The sequence below is a fragment of the Schistocerca cancellata genome, chromosome 5 (genome assembly GCF_023864275.1).
Source record: "Schistocerca cancellata isolate TAMUIC-IGC-003103 chromosome 5, iqSchCanc2.1, whole genome shotgun sequence".
Taxonomy (NCBI): domain Eukaryota; kingdom Metazoa; phylum Arthropoda; class Insecta; order Orthoptera; family Acrididae; genus Schistocerca; species Schistocerca cancellata.
In genome coordinates, this window is record NC_064630.1 from 339121054 (window position 1) to 339137394 (window position 16341).

Below are 16341 nucleotides of genomic sequence, written 5' to 3' on the forward strand. Positions count from 1 at the left end.
ATGCCACCCCGGGAAGCACTGGACGTGGCCAGGTTCTGGTCCAAGACTTCATAAAATAAAAAACTACTTGACCCTGCTTATATACCTGTATACTTTTATACTCTTTTTGTATTTGTTATATACTTGATATGTATGTGTTAATCATTCTGATTTTATGTACGATGCTTCTGACACGATTAAATAAATAAACATTCCAGCTGCATTACCAGGTGAGGAAAAAATTATTGTGCATTGCCTTCCGATCCTTCTTCATATTACTTCCTCCCACATTCATCTCTCGTAATGACCACGACGAGAAAATTTGAGAAATTAGAGCCAATACAGAGGCTTATCGACAACCATTCTTCCCACGCGCCATTCGCGAGTGGAGCACACTAGAGGGAGATTTAGTTCGTGTTTCCAGAAATACCCTCCACCACACTCTATTATGTGACTTCCGAAGTATAATGTAGATGTGTATGAGATTCCAGAGAAAATGAGGAAGAAGATGTACACCTTGCTTTCGGAGTGGCAGTAAGCGAATTGTGTCTAACAGCTCGCGCTGCCGGCGGCACCTGCAGCTTGTCTGCGACGCTTCCGGCAGTGGGTTAGCGCGGCGAGGCGGGGCGCGGCGCGTGTGCCAGTCCGCTGGCCCCGGGCTCCAAATCGCGGCGTGCGCCCACAGCAGGCGACCGCCAGCGCGAACCGCGGGCCAGCGGCAGTAGCGCGCCTGACGCCAGCCAGAGAGGACGCGCCGCGCAGTGCAGCGCTCAGCGCAGGGAAGCTACGCCGCCGCCGCCGCCGCCGAACCAGCAGCCAGCCCGCAACCCGCCACTGCTGCTCCCTCGGTGAGTCCCTACGCTGCTCTTGCGCGCTATTCCAGGGACAACAATAATTGTCATCCAACACTGGCAAGCAGGGATCTGATTCAAATCTAGCTGGCGTGACCCGTTGTCGGGCGGTACCGCAAGGTTTCGTTCTGGGTCCTCCACTATTCTTGAAGTACAGTATATTCTACATGTACATCTACATTATACTCCGCAAGCCGCCTAATGGTGTGTGGCGGAGGGTACTTTCGGTACCACTATCTGATCCCTCCAACCCCGTTCCAGTCGCGAATAGTGCGTTGGAAGAACAATTCTCGATGAGCCTTTGTATTGGCTCAAATTTCTCGAATTTTCTCCTCCTGGTCAATATGCGAGATGTAAGTGGGGGGAAGTAATATGTTGTCTGACACCTCCTGAAAAGTGCTGTCCCGAAATTTCAATGGTAAATATGTCCATGATGCACAACGTCTCTCTTTTAACGTCTGCCAGTAGAGTTTGTTTAGCATCTCCGTAACGCTCTCTCGCCAGCTAAACGATCCCGCGACGAAACGTGCCGCTCTTCGTTGGATGTTCTCTATCTCCTCTATCAGTGCTAACTGATAGGAATCCCAGATAGATGAAGAATACTCAAGAATCGGACGAACTAGCGCCTTATAAGCCACTTCTTTCGTGGATGAGTTACATTTCCTTAAGATTGTTCCGATGAGTCTTGTGTCTGCTTTTCCCAATATCTGTTTTATATGGTCATTCCATTTTCTGAATTATGTACACAAATTATGATGACAAGTAATAAGTTCTATATAGCTATACCACAGAGATACAGTTTGCGTAGTTACATGGACAGACTTTTCCCGAAAAAGAAGATATATTGGCGGAAAAAATATCGACGTACCGTCAAAAAAAAAAAAAAAAAAAAGAAAAACATCGGTTGCACATTGTAAATATACCCCCAGTTTTAGAACTGTATATTTAAGTACTGATTTATTATTAGATATTCTGTATATCAAGAAATTAGCAGCCTGCTTATCTCACTTAGAGCAAGACCTGAAAGGAAAACGATATACGTTCATGATTGGAGATAACCACTTTGCTAACAATGGTAACTGCATTCAAGTGGCAAAGTAAAAGGTGTCCGATGGGTCTGTCGTTCGGTTTCGTCACATATCGGATTTATGTGGAACACTTCATGCCGACTTCCCTGTTTTTTCCGTTTCTGCGAACGCCAGCGAGTTATCAGTCGTAGTGTCAAAATTGCGTGGTGAAGTTAAACTTTGCAGTTTCTGTTGGTAGCACTGAACGTCGATTACGTCAGCATTTCCCTCAAGCGTCTCCGCCCACCGCAAAGACCAATCTTGTCATTTAGATTTTTGTTCATCAGTTTCAGCATATGTTTTTGAAGAATGCCGATGTGAAGAAATAGCACACTAGTTGCGTTAAAAATTGTTTTGTAACTAATGTGGTGTGACTTTTTTGCACATCGGATATCTTGTTATTCCATTCACAGCGCCACCCTCCAGAGCAGTCAGACTTCTTTCAGGCAGTCAAAGAGGAGGGCTGGACGTGACACGAGCTCAAAAAGTAGTTAGACTCCGCAAATTGAAAGTAAAATATGTTCAACTGTAATTTCAAAAGAACAATTACAGATATTTACCGAAAATTGGGAAAAAAACATAAACTAAAAATATTGGCACTCGATATAGCCGTTTCGATAGCGATATATTGATATATCGGTGAAGAAACAGCGCCGACACATATCGATATTTCTCGGAAAAATGTAGGTATATCTATATTTTATCAGCAGCTCTACTGTGTATCTACAGCAGTGTTTGTCAAAGTTTTGCCTCAAGAGCCAGTACTGACATTGTGGGGTGGCACCTCGGGACGAATATATATCAATCTTAATAACAATTGGTAACCTACATAAATTAGTATGTTAGGAGCCCTTAAGAAGCTAGCTACAGTAAGGGCACGAAAAGTTGACCGCCAGCCCCCAAGTACTGACCATCCAGAACACTTCGCGTCGACTGCTTTGTTTAAGATTGCTGCCACCCACAGCGACCCCAAACTTGCGACAATGTAATTGTGAGACGAAATGTTATTTTGTTGTTTGTGTGGACGAATGATTAATTGACTAATAACAGTAACTGTAGTTATAATGAAAAGCATTGTGCAATAGGAGGCACGATCACAAATGTTTACTACAGTTTTGCACGCCATTTTTCTTCTACGCATTGCATTGTATTAATATAGCCTTACTTTAATTGTTTATCCTTGTTAAGAATATGTACCGCATTCGAAAATGACCGTCTCTGAAATATTATCGAATCTATGTTTCTTCCGTGTCAAAATTTATAAATAGCAGCTCATCGGAGGAAAATGCACACGACCGCGACTTCGACTTCTCGGCATTGGAAGACAAACAGTAAAACATTCTCCAGTTCATATCCTCTGTCACTGCAATAGTAGCTCTACTTACCCGTCTGCCCCTGTGGCAAGCGGACAACTTCACTTAGCACACAGCTGAATTCACCAACGTCGATTACATCTAACATCTTCAAATAGTATTGTCTCTGTATGTAGTTTTGTTTGATTCTGAGCAGTAAAAGTACACTCTTAGGAAACTCTTAACCTTACTTGGCTTTTTTGGATTCGGCTCTTAGCAGCTAGATACATATGGTTATACAATAAGTATGAAACCGCAGGTCGCACCAGTATTTCATTCGGGCCACATGCTGCTTACTGACCACAGTTTGACGACCTCTGATCTAGAATGTGTTCGTTTTACCCTTAAGTTAAATGAATACTCCAGTGTCTAGGCTATAACTGCAATTAAATTGTACCAAACCGGCGTTTACTATCGAAAGTGGATAGGCGGGAGAGTTTTATGCCCCTAATTGACCCAAATAGATCATCTATGAAGGTACTTGAAGCCATTTGTGTATGCAGCTGCATGTGATATTAGGTGTGTGTGAGGAGATACTTCAGTAATGAATAGCCAATACCTGTGAAACCATTCTACATCAGCTTGGTATTTTTGACACATTGCAACAACCCGTGCTCCTACGCATACAAAGTAAACTTTACGCAGTTAGACGATATTTTGATCTTTCTTTTGTGCTTCATCACTACAGCTGAATATGCAGATATGGTTCGATAACATTTTTCGACACAAGCGACTCATCATTTGGCGCCCCTCCACCCCTTTTCCATCATACGCTTTCACCCCCTTAGTTTTTGCTATTAATTGTGAAACGCACTGTATAAAAACGTTTCATTTGGGCGCTCAATTCTGGATGTCGCTCCCAAGCGGCCGCTAACTAGTATTGTGATACGTCTTGTATAGAAATCTTACGGTTGTGGCGCCCGAAGCGGCGGCTGGCGTCGCTTGGACGATAAACCGACCTTGTGAACATGTTTGGTCAATGTGCTACACCTGCAATGTCAAATCTTACGCATCGCTATACACATAGTTCTTATTCCAGATGCTTCTGGTCATATTTTTTACTTGTAATGATGTGCGACTTACCATGAAAGTTAGTATACTTACCAGACTCAACCTGTATATGTGTAATCTGTTACTGCTCACGACAAGTGACTTCATTAAATTCCTACTTTTAGATTCTGGTATACTAGGAATTAAATGTAAATGATACTGCTAATAGCGTGTAAATCAGCGCTTTACTGTAATAAAACGCCAGGTGTGAAGTATGTAACACAAAGTTGTCGATAAAGTGACATATCAGTACCTCACCTGAAGACAATAACTTGTTTATCTTGTTATTTTAACTATAATAGGCTATATCCTGTCCCATCATATTCTGAGGCAGCTACGTTTTCACAAAGGATAGTCAAGAATATCTTTTGTGAAAGTGTAATTGCTCCAAAATATGAAAGGAACGCCACGTACAGAAAGGTGAGGACCGTTCTGTGCATTCAATAGCCCTCCTGCAGAACTGAAAAATGTGAAGGAAAAGCCTCATATTTCCGAACATAAGTTGGAGGCTTCCTGGTAGCTCACACATTTTATTCTATGCAGGCGACACTCCTAGAAGTATACAATCTTTCGCTGTATTGACTTCCTTACATATTTAAACTGTGATAAACATCTCGTCTTCGAGGTATCTTTCTCCATTTAGCATTCTGTAACTGCTTCACGTCAGCTGGTTCCACATAACATCATAAAATAAATAACTAATTAGATCAAATTAAATATTTGCGAAGCAGACCATGCTTAAACTTTCTCCATCGATCAGTCCAGATAAATGATAATCTCAATTCTCAATACAACGAAAAAGTAGTCCAAAGTTGCAAATTTTACTTTTTTCATTCACTCGATGTCTAGTTTCCGGCCGAGATCCATTTTCAAATCATCGCAGTATAGTTGAAAATGGTTTCCGAAGATGCGAAAACCAAACAGAGTTATCTGTGTGCGCCGTAACTGTTCATTGCACATTTTTATATGGTTTTCATATCTTCGGAAATACGATTTTTTACTATGTTACGATGATCTGAATATGGGTCTCGGCCCGAAACTAGTCGTCGAGCGAATAAAAAAGTAAAATTTTCAACTTTGTACTGCTTTTTCGTTGTACTGATTAACGTAAGTTGCTGACCCACGGCTACTCCACCATGTTGGAAGTTCGTAAATTTGACTCTGATATACTTCGACTCACGCTCGCCCTCCTCAGACGTACTCAGTATTTTTGACGGGTGATTTATGAAGGGTAGTCATGCGCCAGCAAGCACCCTTATGCTCTAGAGAACTTTAGAACAGCACCTGACAAGCTATGTTCATAACGCATCACCCACATTTACGCTGGTATGTAACAGGGTTCAATATTGGCTTTAACGAGCTATAATCAAGAATCCTAACTGTCATACTAACTGGTCAATCAACATTAAAATAGAAACAAAAAGTGAATTTACTAGTTATTCGGTTTTCCAGTGTTCAGGTGCAATTACTTTAGATCTACGACTGAGAACGAATTTGAATTACAGTGCAAGTACTCAACTCCAGGTCAGTCGAAAACATTGTAGAACATCATAAAAATGAACATTTAAAAAAATGAAAATGCTGATATTTTACGCGTAAAATTACTGTAGAATGCTCGAAAATAGTCTTAGATCCACTTGAGTATTCAACAACACACTATCCTGATTTAAAATACTCTGTCACTCACTCATTCATTTTTATAGAACACCGATAATATTCCAAAACATTCCAGAAAATTCATTAATATTCGAGAACGTTAACGAAAACTCTGGAACTATGATAGACTTGTTCTTTAATCTAAAACACATAAATGACTTGGTTCAAATGGCTCTGAGCACTATGGGACTCAACTGCTGAGGTCATTAGTCCCCTAGAACTTAGAACTAGTTAAACCTAACTAACCTAAGGACAGCACAAACATCCATGCCCGATGCAGGATTCGAACCTGCGACCGTAGCGGTCTTGCGGTTCCAGACTGCAGCGCCTTTAACCGCACGGCCACTTCGGCCGGCAACACATAAATGAATTGGCGTTCTTCACTGCTCAAGGAAGCAGCATCAAGTGATGTCATTTGGAAGCAAGCATTTTACGTTCTCATATTTTGTAGAATGTGTTTTGATTCCGGAGTTTCTCCAGTCATATAATGAAAGAATTCTGATGGAGGTACTTCCAATGGTGTCGAACTTTTCCACTCATGGAGTTTCCCTAGTGAATTTCTTGGCAATGAAGAACTGACAATCATTTTTGCCAATGACGTGTTAGTGTTTGTTGCACTCTTTAGTGTGATCATAATGGAACGCTTCACCTAATAAACTGTAATCTCTATTACTTCTGTTTTGCACTTTTCATACATTTCCTTCATACGTTCCTTCGTGTGCTTGCGATCATAGTCTTTCGCGAATGTCACGAATTGAAACAGTTTAATTTATTTCGTGATCTTGCTTCTTCAGCAGTTTCTCTATGCCTGCTTGCTGAGAGTCTCACTCGTTTATCTTCTCCAATGTCATCTCTATGTTCATCTGTTACGTTTTCTGGCGATCTATTCATTCTCTTCCGTTTTGAAGCTAAACGTATTTCTCGCTCCTCATTTGTTTCATTTCTTCCCTGTTCTTTCTGTTTCCTCCTTTCCATTTCACCAATGGCAAAATCTCCTCCTTTATATTTGGGCATCCTGTTAAATGTTAAAATTCCACTTAACACACTTCACACTATATACTTAATAGCCTCTTTGTCCGTCTTTGGAACGAAATATATCACTGATTCTGCGTATCAGGGCTCCGTCAGTTTGTTGGTAGGTTTGTGGAGGTATGGGCATTAGATGTCTACCCACAGGTCATGTAATTCGCGTAAATAATGGACCGCTGATTTGCGTACGCAGTGATGGCGCCCAAGAGCGACCCAGATGGGTTCCGTATGAATTACAGCAGGCGAATTTGCTCGACGAGACATCAACGTGAGTTCACTATAATGCTCCTCAAACCACTGTAGCACGGTTATAGCTCCGAGACACAGTAAATTATATTGTTGGAAGATGACATCGCCGTCGGGGAAGACTACAACCTCGAAGGGATGCAGTCCACAGCTCGTGGTGTCGCTGTCGCGTTCTCGCTACCCGAGCACGGGGTCCCGGGTTCGATTTCCGGCGGGATCAGGGATTTTCACCTGCCTCGAGAAGAATGACTGTTTGTGTTGTCCTTTCATTTCATCATCATTCATGAAAGTGGCGAGTTTGGATTGAGCAATGGTTGGCAACTGGTACGGACGCTGATAACCGCGCAGTTGTGCGCCCCACAAACCAAACATCAGCATCATCATCATCATCATCGAAGGGATGCAAGTGGTTCGCAGCTGTCAGCATGTCTTCGGTTACTACCACAGGTCCCATGCAAGTGCAGGAGAATGTCTCCTATGCCACAATACGGCTCCCACCAGCCTGCGTCCATGGAGCACTGCACGTTTCGAACCGGCTGTCACCTCGAGGCAGTTTGTGGAGAAGCCCATGGGGCTAGTCTAGCAAAAAGCAAAAAGCAACCCGAAGAGCCGACACGATTCCACTGATTGACGGTCGAACCCCGAAGGTCTCGTGACCACTACAATCGTAACTGACGATGTCATTGGGTCACCATTTGAACATGTAGGGGTGGTCTGTTGCGGAGCTCCATGTTCAACAATGTACAATGAACGGTGTGGTCCGAAACCAGGGGTGCGTACACCCGCATTGTGCTCTTTAGCCAGAGATGCCACAGATCAGTATCTATCCTACATTACAGAGCTGACAAGCCTCCGAACCCCACGTTCTCTGAAGAATCGTGGACGTCCAACCATTTAGCGCCTAGAGGTGGTTTCACTGTCCTACCTCTTTCCATAGATGCTCACGACAGTAGCACGTGAACATTCGACCTGCTTCGTCGTTTTCGAGATACTCGCTCACAGCCTCTGTATAATAATAAGCTGCCCTTTGTCAAAGTCGCTCTTATCTCAATAGATTTCATCACTGCAGCCCATATCTTTGCTAGAGTGATTCTCCGTCCGTGTCTGATCCGCTTACATACTTTTGTTGGCGAGTCACGTGCCCGCAACACCATCAGGCGACATCCACCGTCGCGGTGGGCAGTGGCCATAATATTTTGTTTTATCAGTCGTGTGTGTGTGTGTGTGTGTGTGTGTGTGTGTGTGTGTGTGTGTGTGTGTGTGTGTGTGTGTTTGTGTCCATACGGCAACAGGATAATGAAATTTTCTATAATATATTTGAACATTCTGTAACGTTCTGGGAGAGACTAAAACATTGTGGAACATTCTAGAACATTCTCGAACTTATTGGAAGTTTCTGTAACAGTGTGGAAAATTCTACAAAATTCTCGGACGTCCTGGCCAATCTCGGCGTCTTCCGCACTTGATTCCCAGTTGCTTCGACTTTCTATAAGAATCCCACTGTTGCAGTGCTATCTTTGAACCAAACCCTAGCAGTTCCAAACCGAAACCTTCAAGCATGGGGAATGGAGGGCTACCATGCCATATAACCCTCATGTAAATGTGGGGGTGGGTTGTGGTGCTATAGCGGTATGCATGGATAAACAACGCATACATTACATGTATATATTGAATTACAGAATAAAACAGCGTGACGAATTTGGCTTCATGCTCAAAGTAAGGGCTAGTGAACTGAAGCTTGCTGCCTTAACAATTCGTTTGGTAAAGCCAATATCATCAGTACACCACCTGAGTTAAAGAGGTGAATAGATATCCAGTCGAACCTGAGTAAATAGTTAAACAATCAACAATCAGGGACAGTTCCAAAAGTTCTTGAACTTGAAACTCAGTGTTCTTCCAGGAGGTTAGTCATAGACAAAGAGAAAATGTTTATTCATGTTTCCACTCTTTTCTAATCAATAAGGGCCTTCTCGGAGAAAGCATAATGGAAAAACTAGAGCGTTTCCACAAATGCTAAAATTTTCGCTTCCGCTCTCAAGCTGAGATAGTAACCAAGAGTCGATGCTTTTTTTATGTTCGCAATATTCCATTCCACTCTAACACGTATCAGGTTTACGACTAAGATAAAATGAATAAATTCGCTTAAGGCCTCTGCTTTCATCACGCCCAGTTTTCTACCATTGTCTGGCGAGTATTAAAGTTAAAAACTTTAATAGTGACATTCCAGCTCCACACGAAAATGAGTTTGTAATGAAATTTTCTATGTTTCCTGTAATGTTCAATATTTTACCTTTCAGATGTTTGTAAATACCAAGGCAACAAGTAACGGTAAAACTCAGAAACTTGTCTGACTACTTACAGTTTCTTGTACTACTTATACTAATGGGCCGAAATGTTAGGACTACAGCCGGCCCCGAGATTGAATGCCGCCTGCTGGCTTTGAAGGCACGTGACCCGGTAACGAAAGTGTGCAAACGGTGCAGAAACGAATGGAGAATTATTGTAGCGACGATACGGCACAAAAATGCAAATACAGGATAATGTAAATTTCGTGTGACTAGGGCCTTCCGTCGGGTAGACCGTTCGCCGGGTGCAAGTCTTTCGATTTGACGCCACTTCGGCGACTTGCACGTCGATGGGGATGAAATAATGATGATTAGGACAACACAACACCCAGTCCCTGAACGGAGAAAATCTCCGACCCAGCCGGGAATCGAACCCGGGCCCTTAGGATTGACATTCTGTCGCGCTGACCATCTTTTATTTTATTTTGCTTTATTTTTTTTTAAGTTCTACTGTCTGATGAATGGTTCACTATCTGACAGCACTGTATCTTTCTTTTTATCTCCTTTTGTTCCATACTGTTCGTCGAATTTGTTCGTGGAGCACTCAGCTACCGGGGGCGGACAATACAGGATGTAATGGGTATAAGTGTATTGGTGACTGAGGACGGTGACTGAGTACGTTTTACTGAACAACATACATCAGTATTTACGTCATTTACAGACCAATAATTACAGACATTACAAGTGTTATATTTTTAGATTGGTTCATGGAGCAAGGACAAGCCATTAATACGTATTTTTCCCTGGGCAACAGGTCAGGTGTTGAAGTGGAGACGCAACACGGTTAACCTATACTGACAGCTATAGTCCACAATGCAGAGAACATCAGGTCGTTAAGTTTATGACGTGTTTTTGAGAAGATTGTTCGATGCATAGAAGAATCAACCAACACACTGATATTTGTACATACAAAGGTAACAAGTATAAAAATATCTGCACTTATACTTCTTGCACCCTCTATACACTGAATAAGGGACTTTTTACAGAGAAAGTTCTGGACGTCCACGTCTCGCCACTGAACGCTGAGATCGACGACCCTATATAGTAGCATAGGCGATGATCTGTCGCAAATCTGACGACAGAGCACAGTGCTGGTGTAGGCAAAAATGTTTTGAAGAACATCGTTCAGCACATTTTGCTGAACATGGGGCTCAGTAGACGATCCCTACGCGTTACCATGTCGACCTAACGACAACGTCAGTTACGATTGCAGTGGGCACGGATCTCCGATATTGCACTATGGTTCAATAGGAACATGTCACCTATACGGATGAATCACGTTTGATGTGGTAAAGTTTTTATGCTTCTAAATGGTCGGAAATGACGAAGATTTTTAATCTCCTGCTGTTTTGGTTTCTTTTAATACTAATGTTGCTGTTTATATTTAACATTCGTCTGGTTAGCCGAGAGCGTTAACGCGCTACTTCCTGAACTCGGGTAGGCGTGGTTTTTAGGCGGTTTTCCACATCTCACTAGGTGAATACCAATCTGGTCCCCACGTTCCGCCTCAGTTACAAGACCCGCAGACATTTGAAAAATGTTCGCCCTATTTCATGGCTTATACTAGGCGCAGACAGGTGGGGTACACTAATTTCGTCCCGGGGAGGGGGGGGGGGGGGGCGGCTACGAGGTAGCAACAGGAGGAGCATGTGGCCACCTTCTGACACTAAGATCGCCAAACCCATAGTAACTATGCCGACCATTCGTTGACGTGGGGCAAAGGCCCAAAGAAAATGATGTTGCTATTTACATTTTATAATTTTTACGTGACAACATGGCATACAACTTCGTAACAAGCGCCGTATGTGGTGCTGTTGTGTATTACTGTCCAGTGATTTTACGTACTTAACTGTTTTTGGTAAAGATATTAAAAAGTAGTAATTTTATTGTTGACATTACGGTAATTTTATTAATTGATGTGTTTTTAATGGTTGGAAACGTTCCAATAAATAGGAAAAGGTTTAGTACAACCTGATAGGGCGACCCCTTCCCGAGGTTTCCTTACGGCTGTGGAAGGAGTAAACTGCCCCTTACCGGTATGCCCTGTAACTGTTCGTTGCAAGTTTCTGACATGGTTTTCACATCTTCGGAAATGCTATTGTCGACTACGTTACGGAAGTCTTGAAAAGATATGTTCTATATTTCTGGCATATGCTTAAAGATTTGGTAATACCTGTATTATACTGTTAATGAGTGTAAATTCGGTTTTCAGTCCTGTTGGATGATTTGAAAATGGGTCTCAGCCCGAAAGTAGTTATCGAGTGAGAAACTGGTGACAGACGTGCAGTCTTGTCTGTTTCATGCGAGGAGTGAGCATTCAAGGCACCCAACGTGCAAACAGTTTTCTGTACCGCAGAGTTCTGCAATGATGGCCTGTACACACACTCGTGATCTGCCACACTTACCTGAGAGCTGTGACTGCGTTATCCGACGATTTACTATGATGATTTTATCAATCCGATTTCGATTGGTCCCACCGGTTGCCGGAACGCGGTCGTCCATTCCGTGCTCAGTCACACACGGTGAAGTTAAGCATCATCGCTTCCTTCATCACGAGCACGAACAACCTAACGTCGCACGTTACTGACGTCGATACAATCACCACCGTACACAGGTTCCATTCTTGTTTGGATTTTATTTTGGGGCACGTTTTCTATGGTTATAAACTCGATTATAGCACGCTGTTTCTCAAGCACCGACATAACGCTATACGCCGCCATGTTCAACGTTGAAATTCGGAGCCCTCTAACGGCAGAGGGCTGCAACTTGCATCAGAAAAGCGTGAAACTTGACCGAGTAATATGGATGATATGTAGTTTTGTATCCAGCCTGGAAGGCGGCGCGTGGATCTGCGCCTGTGATCTGCAAAATAGGCGGAATGAAGGAAGTGAGTAGGAGCGAGAGAGGTAAAGCAATTCGGTACTGCATGTAACGTAAAAGAACATTTAATAGAGAATCATACATAACTTAGGTTCGACGAGCACGTAGTTGTGACGCCGTAGTTGTAGCACGTTAGCCCACTCTGATAGTAGATTAGATGTTTGCAGGCCGTGTGCTCGTTGAGCTCCACAGTGTCGGCTAGAAGGCGCTGTGGCGGAACTATAGATACCACATTGGGAACACAGAAAAAAATTCGGAAGCATTGCTTTTCAGAAGGCCCTCGTAGAAAATATCTGTTAACATCGACAGTCGTCGTTGCTGATTCCGTATTGAGACCAACTTTTTCTTTTTCTAACAGAGGCAGTGGATAGAGGTACAAGATTTCTTGTGTATTACGTAGCCTGATTAGTTGTACGACCTATCACATCCCCCCAGACAACTGTATTTTACGTACAGTCTGCCCACAGATACCTTACTTATAAGGTGCCCACAATACTGTACAATTTTTGGCGACCGTTCTGCCCTGTCTCCTTTGGCCTTTTCCACGTGGAAACCCGACACGTCTGTCAGCATATTCGACTGCTGTTTTTGATGGACCAACTCGCCTTGCGCACAGTGGGGCAACCTGTCAGACGGGTTACAAAATAGCCGGGAATCTCTGATGGCGAGCGACACGCAACGCTAGTAGGAGTTGAGGCCTCGCCAGCCGCCCTGCACACTTGAACAACACATTAGTTAAGCATTCCCGAACTAAGATTTAATAGTCCGTACTTTATTGTGATATACTTAAGCACTCATCCCAGAGATTGTGTTCGTTCAAATGGCTCTGAGCATTACGAGACTTAACATCTGACGTCATCAGTCCCCTAGAACTTAGAACCACTTAAACCTAACTAACCTAAGGACATCACACACATCCATACCCAAGGCAGGATTCGAACCTGCGACCGCAGCGGTCGCGCGGTTCCAGACAGAAGCGCCTTGAACCGCTCGGTCACAAAGGCGGCAGATTTTGTTGCTGAGATTCCAAACACCATACAGCCTTCAAGACATTTTAATAAATGGGGACAAAATGTAAGAAATCATCCCTGAGACCATGAGGAGCAAAAAAAGTTATATTGACATAGGACTGGAAATGTGTTCTAAGGCAGGTGCATCCACCTGAACGTGAAGACAAAAGATCTTTGATGGTGTAAGTTTCAATGATTGGAAGCAACACGCCAGGCAGGTGGGAATGTTCTGTTTGAACTAGTGTTTGAGCTGCATACTCAATAGGGCCCTAAGCTGGAGCAGAGTCGTGTAGTGGCCACATCGCTCTTTATAACACCAACGGTACGTCTTCCAGCAAGAGAGGCAGGATCACCGCAAGAAGTGCAGATATTCCTCGACTGTGAGGCATTATGGGAGGGTGAGCAGACCTACGCGGCGGTCCCTAATAATCCTCGCCCACACAATGAGGCTGAACTGGTGCTGATGGTTCGTTGTCCACAGGTGTGTTGCGAATGTTGTCCATACCGTCCCCTCTTTAAAAGTGGCCTCATCTATGAGTACGATGGATGACAGAAGTCGTTAATTTAATAATCGTTCTGCCCTTAATATGTCTCTCTCTTATTACGAGCAATAAGCTGTTTGGCATTACCGTTCTTCATTTATTTTCACTACGCCATACCGAAAGGGAGCCTGACTGCGCTCTTCATTTAATTTAATCTGCAGTAACTTTAACCTTTATTCGAGAGGAGTAGGCTACACTCCTGGAAATGGAAAAAAGAACACATTGACACCGGTGTGTCAGACCCACCATACTTGCTCCGGACACTGCGAGAGGGCTGTACAAGCAATGATCACACGCACGGCACAGCGGACACACCAGGAACCGCGGTGTTGGCCGTCGAATGGCGCTAGCTGCGCAGCATTTGTGCACCGCCGCCGTCAGTGTCAGCCAGTTTGCCGTGGCATACGGAGCTCCATCGCAGTCTTTAACACTGGTAGCATGCCGCGACAGCGTGGACGTGAACCGTATGTGCAGTTGACGGACTTTGAGCGAGGGCTTATAGTGGGCATGCGGGAGGCCGGGTGGACGTACCGCCGAATTGCTCAACACGTGGGGCGTGAGGTCTCCACAGTACATCGATGTTGTCGCCAGTGGTCGGCGGAAGGTGCACGTGCCCGTCGACCTGGGACCGGACCGCAGCGACGCACGGATGCACGCCAAGACCGTAGGATCCTCCGCAGCGCCGTAGGGGACCGCACCGCCACTTCCCAGCAAATTAGGGACACTGTTGCTCCTGGGGTATCGGCGAGGACCATTCGCAACCGTCTCCATGAAGCTGGGCTACGGTCCCGCACACCGTTAGGCCGTCTTCCGCTCACGCCCCAACATCGTGCAGCCCGTCTCCAGTGGTGTCGCGACAGGCGTGAATGGAGGGACGAATGGAGACGTGTCGTCTTCAGCGATGAGAGTCGCTTCTGCCTTGGTGCCAATGATGGTCGTATGCGTGTTTTGCGCCGTGCAGGTGAGCGCCACAATCAGGACTGCATACGACCGAGGCACACAGGGCCAACACCCGGCATCATGATGTGGGGAGCGATCTCCTACACTGGCCGTACACCACTGGTGATCGTCGAGGGGACACTGAATAGTGCACGGTACATCCAAACCGTCATCGAACCCATCGTTCTACCATTCCTAGACCGGCAAGGGAACTTGCTGTTCCAACAGGACAATGCACGTCCGCATGTATCCCGTGCCACCCAACGTGCTCTAGAAGGTGTAAGTCAACTACCCTGGCCAGCAAGATCTCCGGATCTGTCCCCCATTGAGCATGTTTGGGACTGGATGAAGCGTCGTCTCACGCGGTCTGCACGTCCAGCACGAACGCTGGTCCAACTGAGGCGCCAGGTGGAAATGGCATGGCAAGCCGTTCCACAGGACTACATCCAGCATCTCTACGATCGTCTCCATGGGAGAATAGCAGCCTGCATTGCTGCGAAAGGTGGATATACACTGTACTAGTGCCGACATTGTGCATGCTCTGTTGCCTGTGTCTATGTGCCTGTGGTTCTGTCAGTGTGATCATGTGATGTATCTGACCCCAGGAATGTGTCAATAAAGTTTCCCCTTCCTGGGACAATGAATTCACGGTGTTCTTATTTCAATTTCCAGGAGTGTATATGGCCGCACCGGGTCTCTTCTGTCGCATTATCGACATTGACTATACAAATAACATTATACCCGACAGTACACTAAAATCGTAGAACGAATAATTCATCCGCTCGGAACTATAAGCACTTTTGGGCCTAAACCAATTGTTAAACTGCAGTTATTATTGCTTATACATACCACACGTTGCTGCTCACGCAGAAAATGTTTTCTTAACTAAAAGTCGTAGAGTGCCTTCCATGAAGCATGTTGACTCGTTGACACACGAGGCGGCTACAGCGTCAATATGCGATCTTTGATCTCACCGACTGTGGTGACTTAAAATCCTCCAGCGGTTTCTTGGATATTCTTGTGGCAAATTGTGTGCAGATTTTGAAGAGTATACAGCGCAAAATGCTAAAATATATTGTTTCTAATCCTGGTGATGGAAGAAAGGTTTTCATTAGCTGTATTTGGCTTGCAAGGGGAGGAGACGTAGTGACGTAAATTCCATCATCCATTTACGGTACATTGATAATTTCTATTTTTTGGACCGTCTGACTACAACTGAACGAAACACTCAGACGGTCCAAAAAGTAAAAATTAACAACATACCGTAATATTACACGCAACTGAGGAAGACGTTACTACAAAAGTTGAAAATTTACCTTCATCCATGTTTGCTCGAATGTCCTGGAAGTAAGTCTAAAGCTCTCTCTGCAGAGTTTCCAATTGTCAGAGTATATT

General features: G+C 44.3%; 1 protein-coding gene across 1 annotated transcript in view; it reads left to right on the forward strand.

Moving 5' to 3' along the window:
• The first annotated feature begins 719 nt into the window (after positions 1–719).
• LOC126188932 (cadherin-23-like) overlaps positions 720–16341 on the forward strand; it is a 514643-nt gene continuing 499021 nt past the window's right edge. The window contains exon 1 of the mRNA XM_049930652.1: positions 720–827. The gene's annotated coding sequence lies outside the window, so the exon portion shown is untranslated. The remainder of the gene's footprint in view (positions 828–16341) is intronic.